The sequence below is a fragment of the Microtus oregoni genome, unplaced genomic scaffold, assembly GCF_018167655.1.
Source record: "Microtus oregoni isolate MIOR12 unplaced genomic scaffold, Mior012 000014F_ref0000157, whole genome shotgun sequence".
Taxonomy (NCBI): domain Eukaryota; kingdom Metazoa; phylum Chordata; class Mammalia; order Rodentia; family Cricetidae; genus Microtus; species Microtus oregoni.
In genome coordinates, this window is record NW_024543073.1 from 40,824,614 (window position 1) to 40,839,018 (window position 14,405).

Below are 14,405 nucleotides of genomic sequence, written 5' to 3' on the forward strand. Positions count from 1 at the left end.
AAGCAAGGCTGCTGTAAAGCATAGGGACAAGATGTGTTCATTGTAAATAGCTTGACTCTGTGGATGAACATAATAGCCCTTGCCAAGAATTTGATCTTTGGAAGCCTCAAATCCTTTGACTCTACCTTGATGTCCCAGGGCTTTAGCCCCCTCTCTCAAAAAGCACTTCCACTGAAACTGTGGCCCATCTTCAAGTGCCATTGAGATTAATTTAAGCCTATCATGTTGAGTAACCCTATTGCTTGAAACTTATGTCTGCCATCTCCCTAACAAATGATGAATGCATGCCATAAGATACTACTGCTTACTTAATTTATTTTAGATATTTCATACCTATAGGTTTCCATTTCCATTCTCTGTATCCATTTGGGTATTGAGTATTTCCTGGCTTTTCAGAGGTAGTAACAAGATAAGAAGTTAAAACTCTTGGTAAGTCATCTCTGACTCCTAGAGGTATTGGTGATACTAAATCCTTTGTCTGTACATCCTCTCCTTGTTTATCAGTTCTGACATGTTCCTCGATTGATTCAAATCTTTTTATCACTGTTTTTTGTAAAGCCTGAATCTCTTGACCTGTGTATATGTCTAATGATTTCATCAAATCAATTAATTTCCAGTTCTCATTCTGTACATGGGATTCCAAGGTTTTAAATGTTTATTAAAATCTTCTCATTCTTAGATATTATTTGGATTGTGTGTAGATTGCCTTCTTGGAGGAATGTTCAAGATTATCATAACTTTTTAACAGATTTTGATTGGGAATTTCAACAGTATGAATCATTTCAGATAATTTCTTAGTAACGTTTTGTAAAGTTTCATAACCCATTGACATGGATTGAATTTTGTCTGTCAAATTAAGGTTATTATTTTCAATAGTATGAATCCTTTCAGCTAAAGACTGTATCCTTCTTAAAAGTTTCTCATTCTTGACTCTGTCTTCAAACCATTTCTTTAAGGATATAATATGAAGAACAAAGCTAATAACCTTTATGACCACAAAAATATATGTATCAAGTAGCTCATATAACTCTTGCAAAATTCTATCCATAGTAGAAACAAAAAGATTGTTAAATTCCTGGATAGTGATATTATCTGTAATTATCTTGGGGTTGGTTTACAAGTTTCAAATTTATTTATTTATTTATTTATTAATCAAATGAACTTACCTCCATTATAATTTTAAGAAAATTGTTGTAGATGTAATAATCTTGATTGGCCAGCAAGTATCGCAGTTGTGGCAGTAAGGCAGGTCCTAGATCAGTACCTGAAATACCTGAGACTTAGGATTACTAACAAATGTATTTAAATACTTAAAAGCGGTATACCTACCTGCATACAGAGAGGGTTTGAGTTGGGCAAAAGGTCAAGAAACCCTGAATTTGCAGGCAGTCATGGAGACACGAGGTAGCTAACAAGAGCTAGGGCCAGTCACTGGCTATCTAAACTGGGAATGCAGGCCTGTGTTCTAGATGCAAGGGTTAGAGCACCTACTCCTATACCCAGAGCTATACCTGATCAAAGCAGGCCTGGTAGAAGCTACAGAAGCCATGGAAGAGTTGTGGTAGAAAGTCAGCTGCTTAGTAGGTGGGACCAAGACACTTGGGTGCAGACGGGCGGGAGATTACCAAGTTATCACAGCAGAGCAGCCAAGACAAACCATGTACAGCTGCATGCAAGAGGGGCAGTTCAGCCGTGTGGTGGGAGAAGGCCACAGATGGGGGTCTGGCAATGGCATGTACTCAGGCCACATGGGTGCCGATTTGTTGGCATACAAAAGAGTACTGAAATAGCCCGGAATGGAGTATAAAATGGTTTATTTATTTTGGATACATTCACAGAAATAGTAACTATGTATAGTCCTCTCTCTATGCTTTTCTGTGCTGTAAATTGGAAAAAAAAATCTAGCAGCCAATAGGGGCATGCACGCTTTTCATCTGCATTTATAATACATGAGACTATGCCTTAAGTGGACCAATATTTTAAAGGCTATTAGCTAGAGAAATTTCCACAGCAAGAGTGAGACAATGGGCATGGTTTCACTGAGACTTTAAAGCTTACCTGATGGAGAAGGGTCATCTGTCTATGTGTTACTTTCATTGGTTAATAAAGAAACTGCCTTGGCCCTTTAATAGGACAGAAAATTAGGTACGCTGAGTAGACAGAACAGAATGCTGGGAAGAAGGGAAGTGAGGCAGATGCTCTCCTCCCCAAGATGGATGCAGAATAAGATCTCTTCTGGTAAGCCACCACCTCGTGGTGCTACACAGATTATTGGAAATGGGTTAATCAAGATGTGAGAATTAGCCAGTAAGAGGCTAGAGCTAATGGGCCAAGCAGTGTTTAAAAGAATACAGTTTCTGTGTAATTATTTTGGGTAAAGCTAGCCGGTGGCCAGAAGCTGGGAGGTGGGAAACGGCCCGCAGCTCCCTACAACACCTACCCAAAGTGACACACTTTCTACAAGACCACATCTACTTCAACACAGCCTCATATCCTAACAGTATCCCTCCCTATAGGGGCCTTTTTCATTCAAATCACCATATTCAATTCCCTGGCCTGATATACTTGTTATCATAGCATAATACAAAACTGCATTCAATCCAATTTCATAAAAACTTTATAAAAGTTCCCATCTATAGTCTATAACAGTCTCAACACTGTTTAATAGTCCAAAGTTCAGTCTCATTGGAGACTCATGGCTGTGGGTAAAAGAGCCATCTGGAGCAGGAAACCAACAAATCCCTGAGCACCCTGACTCTGAACCCAAAGTCAGTGAAAGAAACACATCATGGATCTGAGACTTGAGCCAGGGAAAGAAGCATCTTTATTCCTGACTAAAGAAATATTCCTATTTTTCATACAATATATATACAGTCAAGTTCTCTGGCCATGCTTGGTTTCCAAGGCAGTCACTATCCTGCCAGACTAGCTGTGGCTATCTAACAAAAGCCTCAGGATGTATGGCTTCTTGTCTTTTGTTATTATGTACATCGCCTGGGGAGAGGTGTGGATTCCAAGCTGGTGGCTGAGTTGCAGGTGTGAGGATACTCCTGGTACTTCCATGTCCCCTGGAAAGAGAATATTAATGAGTTTCCACCTTTGTTTACTTGGAGGAATAAAAGGTGTTTGAATAATAAACAACGCGGGTGATCTTCAGGAATGAATGAAGCCTAAAACTCCCTTCCAACACTGCGGTGTGACCTGTGTCTCATTATTTCTTGCACCTCCACACTGGTCCACTTAGGGAAAAATAGTTTTTATGTTGGGGCATCAGACCCCAACATGCCCTGACTCTGAAACCAGTGCCAAGCAAACATACCTGTCCCTAGAATTAGAACCAGTGAAAGAAAGATTCCTTGGTCCTAAGATTAGAGGCAAACGGCTAAATGGTACCAGTGAAAGAAACACAGTTTGACCCTGAAATCAAAGCCATCTCTGTCTTTAATCAACTAAACTAACTAATCCCTGATCAGGGCAAACTAACTAATCCCTCTTCTCTCTGGAAAAACTCCAACCCTAAGAAGCTCTATATAAACCTCTCTGCCTGTTCAGTTGGAGGTTGCCTTTTATTCCCCTGGCGGAGGCAGCCACTCTCCTGAACTCCTTCTTCTGAAATAAATCTCTTTCTCAGGAGTCTGGTGATGTTCTTCATTCACCTGTGCAGAATAGAAGAACCTGCCTGGGAGAACAGACAAACCTTGCTGAGATGCTCCCTTAGTGGAGCAGAACAAGTTTGAGCAGAAAAAAAGTAACAACTTTTCAAGGGAGCTGGAGGGGATTGCTACATTTCTGCAAGGGCTTCCCCTTTAGCAGAGTGTTAGCAAAAGAAGTAACATCTTGGCCTGAAGAAAATCATAGCTCTATTATGATGGTCCCTTTGAAGAACAGAGCATAGCTCAGCTGTAGCAGCTCTCCAGGAGAAGAGTAGGATTGCTATATCCTATTGGGAGATTATCCCCCATTGCACCCCAACTTCAGGTAGCCTGGCTTCCTGAGAAATCAGGATATTTTTCTCTCCAAGGCTGAACTTTCCTATTGGGGTTCCAGCCTCCAGAGCTGTCCTCTTGTGGCTCTAGGTAGCCTGGCTTCCAGACAAGTCAGGACAACTTTTCTCCAGTGATGAGTTGTCCTAATGTGGCTCTGCCCCTCCAGAGTCGTCCAATTGTGACTTCAGCCTCCAGAGCTGTCCTATTGTGGCTCCATCCTCCAGAGTTGAGCTGCCCTCTTGTGGCAGCCCTACCCTTCCAGAGCTGTCCTATTACAACTCCACCCCTCTAAAGCTGTCTTATTGCAGCTCTAAGTAGCCTAGCTTACTGACAAATAAGTAATTTTCCCTCCAGGGCTGAGCAGTCCTATTGCTGTTCCAGCCTCTAGAGCTGTCTCTCCTACTGTGGCTCTCCCCTCCAGAGCTGTTCTATTGTGACTCTATCTCTCCAGAGCTCTATATATAGCCTGGCTTCCTGATAATTCAAGACATCTTTGCAGCTTCAAAGCTTTAACACATACACTCCCCTACAATGGAAATCTGTTAACTATAATCTCCTGTAAAATAAAAAAAATCAGATCATGTATTTTCAACAGGGCATAGAATATGCATTACTATTCCAAAAGGGAGGAAAGGGAGCATAGTAAGGAAATAGTGAACCAAAAGAAGACCAAAACCAGCTAGGCAAACTCCAGACTCTGAATCTACATGCCAGATGTTAAAATGCTCTTCAGATCTGCAATTCCTTTTAGATTGTTGACTCCAAAACTCTCCTCTCTCTTTGATTTCTTCTGCCCCCTTTCTCCTTGGTAGGAATCCCACAATTCTGGCATCTCCAACATCTTGGGGTCTCCAAGGCAATCTAGGTTTTACTTTTATAACTTCACACAAAGGCTTTGCTAGGCCTCCATGCAGGGACACCCCTGACACACACTTAGCCTCTTCAGCTTTCTTAGTCACAGAAGGAAACTCCACAACATTTTTCTTGTATCCTTGGCTCTAAAGTTAGTACCATGTGGCCGAAGTTGTCAAGATCTGCTGTTTGCTGCGGCAAGAACATGGCCCCCTTGTTCAACTGACTCTGAATCAATTTTCTGTTTTTGCTGGTTTCCTATCTGTCCTGGAACTTGTTCTGTAGACCAGTCTGGCCTCAAAGTCAGTGATCCACCAACCTCTGCATCCTGAGTGCTAAAAAGACTCATGCCACTACACCTAGCAATAAAATTCTCTTTGATTCCCTTTTACAGGTTGGAAGCTGGGCAGGGACTTGCCATGAAGTCACCATTCCCTCTATTTCATTTGTCATCTGATTTTTCTTTAAACCTTCTATCTCCTTGAGCACTGGACTTGATTCCATTATAGCCTCTCGTGCCCCTTTTCTTCTGAGACAATAACTTTCTCACTTTTCCTTGTTCAGCTTACTCCTTTTCATTTTAGATCTATATAAGTGTGTGTTGTGGGATATTATTTTAACTGGGCAGAATTTATTTCTCCTGCTTTTGTTAAGTGGTTTAATTTGTTTTGTTGCATTTATTTAATTATGTAAATATGTGATACATTTATTTTACCTTGCCTGCCTTAGGCACGTGATTGAACTAATAAAATGCTAAATGGCCAAACTTGGCAGAAGCAGATAGGTGGGGCTGGCAGGCAGAGAGAATAAGTGAGAGGAGAAATCTAGGGTTGAGAGAGAAAGAAGAGAGAATGAGGAAAAAAGAGGACATGCCAAGGGTCAGAAACCAACCAGCCAGACACAAGAAGCAGTGAAAGTAAGATAAGCAGAAGAAAATTAAAAAGTTCCAAGTCAAAATATAGATGAAGAGAAGCAGCCTAAGTTTTAAGAGCTAATAAGAAACAAGCCTAAGCTAAGGCCAAGCATTTATAACTAATAACAATTCTCCATGTCATGATTTTAGAGCTGGTTGGTGGCCCAAAAGAAAAAGCCTGCCACCAAGCAACACAGTCAGTTCTAGGCTGCTTTGAAATCGCCTGTGCTAGTTGTTAATCTCCAACCCTTCAGTTTAGCCTCAGGCATATTTTTTTTAGAGAAAGGCAGAAAGCAACCACATTTTTCACCAAAATATTACAAGAACAGTCTTTAGGGCATGTATTAATATTCTTCTCCTCTGAAAATTCTTGAGATGGGGTCCCACATTTCAAATCACTCTCAGCACCACTGTCTTCCATGCTTCTACCAGTATGTCCCACTGTGCCCCCACTTAGAGCTTTAGAAAAGACCACATTCTTTCAAACAAGAGCAAGACTAGGTCTATCACAACAATACTCCTGTCCCTGGTACCAACATCTGTCTTAATTAGATTTTTTGTTGCTGTGAAGAGGAAACTCTTGTAGAGGAAAACATTTAATATGGGCTGGCTTAAAGTTCAGAAGTTGAGACCATTATTGTCGTGGCAGGAAGCATGGAGGCACACAGGCAGACATGGTACTGGAGAGGAGCTGAGAGTTCTACATCTGGATTCACAGGCAGCAGGAAGAGAGAGAATGACACTGGACTTGCCTTAAGCATCTGAGACCTAAAAGCCCACCCCAATTTGACACACTTCCTATAATAAGATCATATCTGCTCCAACATATCTGCTCCAACAAGGCTATGCATCCTAATAGTGCCACCCCTTATGAGCCTATGGAATCCATTTTTATTCAAACTACCACACTTACTGAAACTGGAACTCACTGTTTCAACCAGTACAGCTGTCCATTAAACCCATTGAATATGCCTGTCTCCATCTACCTCACCTCCGTCCCCATGTGGTGTTACAGAAATACATCACTGTGTCTAGCTTTTATATGGGTACTGAGGATTGACCCTAGCTCCTTGTACTTGAATGGTAAGTGCCTTAATGACTGAGCTTTCTTTCAGGCCCTGATACCACAAAGTCAGAAAGCTTGCTCAACTTGACCTTTGACACCCCAACTGTGAGTTTCATAACTTGTATGTCCTTGCCAAGTCACATAATCTATACGAATTTCACATCTCTCATTTGTAAAATGGAGATTAATTAGTATCAATGTTTATCTATAATTATAATAGATTCATATGAGAATCAAATTAAGCAGTGTATGATCTTTTATTTTGCAATTCTGAATTCGTGATTTGGAGGTAGACTTGGTTTACCTGCCTCATTTTAATAAAATCTTGGACCTTGATTTATTTCAATGAGAGATATATTGCATAATGACATCCTTTTGTTTTATGTTTATTTCTTTTAAAATGAAATTCAAAATATTATTTTGGTATTATCTGCAAGCTCTCTGCCCTCTAACAGCAGGTATTTTAATGTAATCTGCATTTCTATTAAAGCTATACGAAGATACTTTAAGACAAATCAAATAGTGCTGTAAAACTTATTATATAAAATAGCTATTTCTGCCCCAACCCTTTGCTCCTGTCCCCAAACCCATCTGTTCTTTTCTCCAGAGGCAATAATTTCTAACTCTTTTAGTCATGTGTGTATTTTAAGCACTAACTTTTATTTCTTGAAACCATATTGTAAGACCTTATAAATTCCCAGTATTTCTTTTCATATATTGACTTCCCAATATTAGAATTTAACTCATATTTATATGCAGGCTCTGCAAACGTCAATGATAAGTGCATAGCTGAAATACAGTTCCTGGTGATAGGGAAGCTAGCAGTTGCCTTTGTGGGTCAGCATTAAGAAGAGTTGAGGGTACAAAAAGACATGCTTCTGAAGAAAAAAAGGGGTGAGTATTAGAAATCACAAAGAGAGCGATAGGACAGCTGAAAAATGTAGGAAAATGCCATATGGTACAAAGGAAGGAGCCTGCCACAGTTACAGCTCTGACTCCCCATTGTGGAAGTGAAGCCAAAGCCTCATTCACAAGGAAGCTGGGTGTTCTTCCTGAAAAGGAACTGACAGCCTGATCAACAAGGCAAGTCCATGATACTCACAAGTCTTAAATTTAGTAGGGATATGCTGTAGACGTATCAACGGGGGGTGGCAAACCGTATCTATGGATCTGAAACATCGATCAAGTGGAGGAAGAAAGCCTGCAAGAGCTAGAGAATCATAAATTCTGATGTGAAACTGTGTCTCCTAAAAATGAGAGGGACGCTTCCCCAATGAAGCCTCAATAATGCCGATGCCTAAACAAGACTTAAACAAAAGCAATATCAATAAACAGTAACACAGACCTGGGAAATATCTCTGTACTCTGCCTAGAGACGAAGAAGTACAGAGAAGCAAGGCATTGATAAAAGAAGAATATTCCCAGAGATGAGCAATATCAACAGGTCAATCCGGAAGGCATGAGCATGCAAGGAACACTAAACAGACTGAAAATGCTGTGTTTATTTATTTTGATTTCTAATTTTTTAAATGTTTTTAAAAATCCAATAAATGGGCTGGAAATGTAAATGATTCCCACAGGTGACAGGTCAGTGTTGTAGAAGAACGCTCATTACTCTTCTCCACATCCCAGAGGACCATAGCCTGGTTCACCCTGGATAATTGTCTGAGAATAAACCATTCTGAGGACCTGAAAACAAAAAAAAAATAACCCCAATTCAAGCGCCCAAAATGCTTTAAGACAGTCTCCAGGTAGAATAACATCCTCAAGAAATAAAATCAGAGATCAATAGCAAGAAAAACTACAGAAACTATATAAACACATAGATATTAAGCAACATATTTTTGTATGAGTGGAAATTATGTAAACAAACGGCAAACAGACTCAGGAGATTGTATTCATGTATTTGTATATACAGATACATTATACATATATGTGTATATATATGTAGCAATAATAATCAAAGATAAAAGGGTTATCAACTTGAGGTGCGTGCATGTGAAGGACAGGAAGGAGGGCATCTGGGAGGGGTTGGAGGGAAGAAAGTGATATAATTTTATTTCAATTAAAAACATATTTTGTAGACATTCATAGAACCAAGTGAAAACCCAATTTGTTAGTTTTGAGCATACATTGAAGCAGTTGTAGAAGGAAACTCATTGCTATAAGTGTATGTATATATATATATATATATATATATATATATATATATATTACATATAAAATAACAAGTAAAAACTGTAACAAATAATTTAAGTCTCTATTTTATTTAATCTGGTTTTTCTTATTGTTGTTGCTACTAGGTACTGATCTGGGGTTGGACTTGCTCTTTTCTTCTAGGAAAACACACTCCATGGCTTTTTACATACTTTTTGTTTCAATTCTTTTGTCTTATTGGTTTTGTTTTGATTTCTGATTTTTGCTTCAGTGGGTTATTTTTAAAAGAGAAGAAAAATAAGGGTTTGGCTGGGTGGGAAGGTGGGAATGATCTGGGAAGAACTCAGGGAGGGGGAAATATGGGAAGAACTCAGGGAGGGGGAAATATTGTCACAATATATTACATAAAAAAATTTAAATTAGTGAAAATTGCCAGGATGCAGGAAGGGGGTAGAGATTACAGACCATGGGAATAATTGACTTCATTTTAAGGATACAAAGATGGTTCAACATGTGCAACCCAGTGAATGCAATAGAGCATATAACTAGTACCAGGAACAGAAATTTTACAAACCTAGCAAATACCAACATCTCTTCATAATAAAAACTCTGAAGAAACTGGCAACATTGTCAGGCACCAGCCTTGATGAAAATACCTCTTGCCAGGGTAGGGATCAGAAAAATAGTAAAGAGGATGAAGATGCAAATAAAACAGAAACATAGAATAATATTGGGAGGGAGTTCCAGTGAATATTGAAATCTCCTGTGTTTAATTTTCCACATGCTTTTATACCCCAAAACAAAAGGGAGAAGAAGGCAACAAAAGACTTGTTTAACATGATACAAAGAACAGCTCGAACAATAAATTGCTTCAACACTTTGGGAGTGGATCTACCTGTATGAGCCATCATAATGTCAAAAGAGCCAAGTAACTACATCCTGAGTCAGGATGTGTAGCCTTGATTTTTGTCATCAGTTTTCAGCAACCTCCAAAGTCTGACCACCAGACAGGGTAGAAATAGTCTCACACTTTTGGGCCTCCAGGGAATATGTCTTAATATAATAAAAGTTATATAGGATAAATCTGTAGCAAAGATTATAATAAATAAGAAAAAACTGAAAACATTTCCTCTACAGGCAGGGATGTAACAAAGTTGTCCACTCTCTTCACTTTTATTCAATACAGTATTTGACTTCTTGGAGCAACAAAATAATAGAAAGAAATAATAGGAGAAGTCAAATCCTTATTTGTGAGTTACTTTCTAAAATAAAAAATCCTATAGAATTCATCAGAAAACTCTTAAATCTAATAAATATTTTCTGTGAAGAAACAGAATAGAAAATTGACACACAAAAATTAATAGAATGCAGAGACCACAGCTGGGTAAGATCATCAATGACTTTTCTGCCCAAGCTTACACAACCAGCGGGGACAAAGGTTAATAGGAACTGAATACAGTCAGAATCCAAAGCATGTGCCCCAAGGCTGTAATTGTGCACTCTGCACCTGGGGAAAGTGAGGCAGCCTGTAGCTAATGCCTCCCCCAAGAAACAAGGTTATCTTCATGGGAAAATCCAATCATAATCATTTTCTGCTTAAGTTCCAAAGGGACTCACTTCTTCCTAGTATTACTGAAGCGGGTCAAGTTTAAAGTAATATTCCTTCCTTCTTGTGTGCTTCTCACTTACACAATCATATCCTATTTAGTAAAGTGCTTGGGTAAAGAAGTCAGTTTATAGAAATCAAATTTCAACATGACTAAGATTAATTTTCTTTTCTAGTTTGATATTGCTCACAGAACTAATTTTTAAAGAAAGCAATGCACAGGTTCTGATTTCCTTATCTAGAAAGTTTGCCCCACAGTTCCCCTCTTTCTGAATACACCTGAGTTTTTTTGTTCATTTGTGTTATTTGATATTCTCATAATTTCATTACAAAAATGAAAGAAAATAACTTTTCTCATCATAAACTCAATATAGTCTCCTTAATTGAAAATAAAAATTGCCATCAGCACAAACATCAGAGCTTTCAACCACATACCCAATGACAACACAATGACACACAAAAATGATGGATCTGGATATCTACAAATCAAATCTCTTTATATTAACTTCCACATAAGAAATGTATGAAGCAAATAGCAAGATGACAAAATATTTGTACTTACATGACAGTATGTTATCATTAATGCTTTAAATATGTAATTACTTCTTCAGTTTTAGTCTTGTCTCTTCATCTAGATGTTGAGCTTCTCGAAGGCAAAAGGTATTTTTTTCCACTTTTGCTCTGATACCCGTTTCAGAGATGACTCATCCATTCGTCCAAAGTGAAACAGACTGAGGTAGAATCCACTGGACTAGACATTTATTTCAACTTTACCTCACAGTATCTCATGCAAAAATTGATGCTTGTTAAATATTTTTTGAATGAATGAGTTTGCAGAGAAGGAAAAACCACTTCTTTCCTGTAAAAGTCCGTCACCAAGTCATCAGCTGTTGGATATCCTGCTGTCACATTGAGTATGTTATTTCTAATCTTTCAGTCACAGGAAATCAGAACATTATTAATGGAACAAGCACTTTGTTTGGTGTTTGGGAAACAGAAATCTGGGATCTTAAATATTTCTACATTTGAAGAGAGGAGGCAGGATCTGGTTCAAATGTACTTTGGCCAGCATCACACCACACATCACACCAGCATCACACACACATCATATCCCTGTACAAGATGACCTGTGGGAGTAAGAACAGAATCAGATCTACCCACCAAATATTGGAATTAAATAATGTGAATTTGGCCAATGAGAATAGCAGTAGAATGGCTATATATTTAAGAATGCCCAATATGGTGATTATCTGCATGCTTAACCAAGCAAAAAAGACTCATAATTAATGACCACCTACAGTATCTCTAGCATGCTGTCTAGCACTACATTCTTCCTAATGACTCCTGTGACTGAAAAGGAAACAAAGACATTGAGCAATCTGAACAGTGTCCTCTTGCCAATCAGGTGAGGACTTGAGATTTAAATTGAAATCTGTGTGTCCTCAAAGCCTATGCATGCCATTGTTTTATGGAGGATTGTTTTCTCAGTCTGCTCACCTCAGCTCTGCAAGGATGTAGAAAGGACAGTCCATTCATTGTCCCTGGTAGTGCTGCGTCACCTGGGGCAGGTACAATTTTTTGTGTAGTTTCTCACTCAGGCAAACTTTCCTTCCTCCAGATAGAAGATCAAAGGCTGAAGCTGCCTGCCAAGGGCAGACTAACATTGGTGTAGAAAACGTTCTTGAAAATACTCCAGAGAAACTAATATTTAATGACTCCACTGATTTGAAAGTATTGTTAATCTATTTTTTACCATCAATATAACACTGTAGCTGTTTGTTTATTTTTCAGAAATTGAATGCACCAATTTTAACCCAATGTTAAATGTTGGCTAGATGTCTGAAGGCATCAACACAAAAACAGAAGATAAAAGAAAATCAAAAACAGAGTGTTCCTACATGGCAACATGGAAGGAATGAAGAAACACTGCCCAGATTTCGCTTCCATCCTCTGGTCTAGTATGATATCTATAGGTTTGCTTGGAGCATCATCTTACTTTCAGAGATAGAGGAATCTGTCAAAGCTACTCCAATTGGGCAGGAGTGTATAAGTCAAAGGAGAATCGTGTGTGTGTGTGTGTGTGTGTGTGTGTGTGTGTGTGTGTGTGTGTTGGGATGGGAAGATTCCTGATGCCATCCAGAGAAGGATCTACAGCTTTTAGGCTTTTATTCTTACACTAGGGACCTCCACAACCCTCATTAAATACATCTTTATGCTGTGGCTAAACCTTAGGGACAGATAGCACTTGTAGTATGGAGTTCTGACCCTATATTGGGAATAAGGGGATTTCAGTTTACAAAGATCTAAGGAATAGGAAAATTGAGCCATTTAGCAAGCTGAATGAAATTAGAGGAGTCTAATGAGAAATGATGCCAAAAAGATAGATTAGGGCTACATAGTAGGTGAAGAACAAGCCTTCCTTCATATTAAGCTTAAAAATCATCTTATAATAAAGACAAACTAGGCTATTCCTTTTTATGATTAAACCTCTGTTTCTCAAGAATTGGGCTCCCCCCACCACCACCACTTATAATCTGAACTAAAACTGCTTCTGTACTGCCTGTTCCCAAAATGGCAATCATGTCTTTGTTTCAAAAGGTTACATGACCCCTTACAATTGTCTTATTGTGACTACCAGTTGTAATTACCTTGTTTTGAATATCTACTATGTTATATTCCTATAAACCTGTCAATTTTGGCAACACGCTACCTCTGAGCTATAAAAGCCTTGTCTTCTTTATATCCAATGCTGATCTCTTGAACCCCACCTTAGGGGAAACAGTTTGTTTACATGAATAAAAACACTTGCTTTAACTAATTTCTTGCTGTATTTAATTTGGCCATGATTATCTGGGTTGGTGATCTCTCTTCTTCCAACTTTGGAATTAACAATGTGAAGCCCTGAGTTGCCAGAGGCTTTGAATTGTCATCCTTGTTCAGGCTGACTATCATGTGTGACTTGACTTTTTCCACAGTCTGTCACCTTCCTCCAAAATGGCAATGCTCCTCTAAATATACTTAGCAAAAGGCTGGTGAATGTGTCAGACGTTGGGCTGGGTTCTGGAATTCCAGTAGAGAAACAAAGTCCCTGCCCTCATCAAGTCTACATGTCTAGGAGACAGAACACAATACACCCAGATAAATGAGGCACAGTGTAATTACAAATTGTGCAACATGCTTAAAAAAAACAGAAAGACATGACTATATTCAAGTTGTGAGAAGTATCTTAAATATGGCAGCTAAGAAGTTCAGGGTATCATTTGATATGAGACCTGACAAATAAAAGAAAAGTGTTGACTTATCTCAGGAAAAAGATGGGATGAACTAGACTTAATCTGGTGAAAATTCAAATAATTCTTTGGAGAGCTGAGGAGATGTCTCCGTAAGTAAAGTACTTTAAGGTGTTTGTGCTACAAGTGTGGGGACCATAGGCTAGTTCCTGGATCACATGTAGATAAAAGCTGGGTGTGGTGGCACACACTTGTAGTCTCTGTGGCTGAGGCAGCCAAGATAGGAGGATTCATGAAGACTGTGGGACCACCAAAAATACAAAAGTCAGAAATAACCAGGATAACAGTTGTGGATGAAAATAAGAATAATAGGTCAAAGAAAGGAGCTGTTGCCATCAGACTGATTAAAAATAAATAGGTCAGATCCAGCTATGATGAAAGAACCAAGTATCTTGTTAGCTAGGTTACACATAACAGTTCTCAAGCTTAAACAAACACAAGAATCATCCAGGGATTGAGTGGGAAATATGCACTTTTGGGTTTCATCCCAGGGGATCTGAAACATTTTTAGACAAACGATTTAATCAATTCTCTG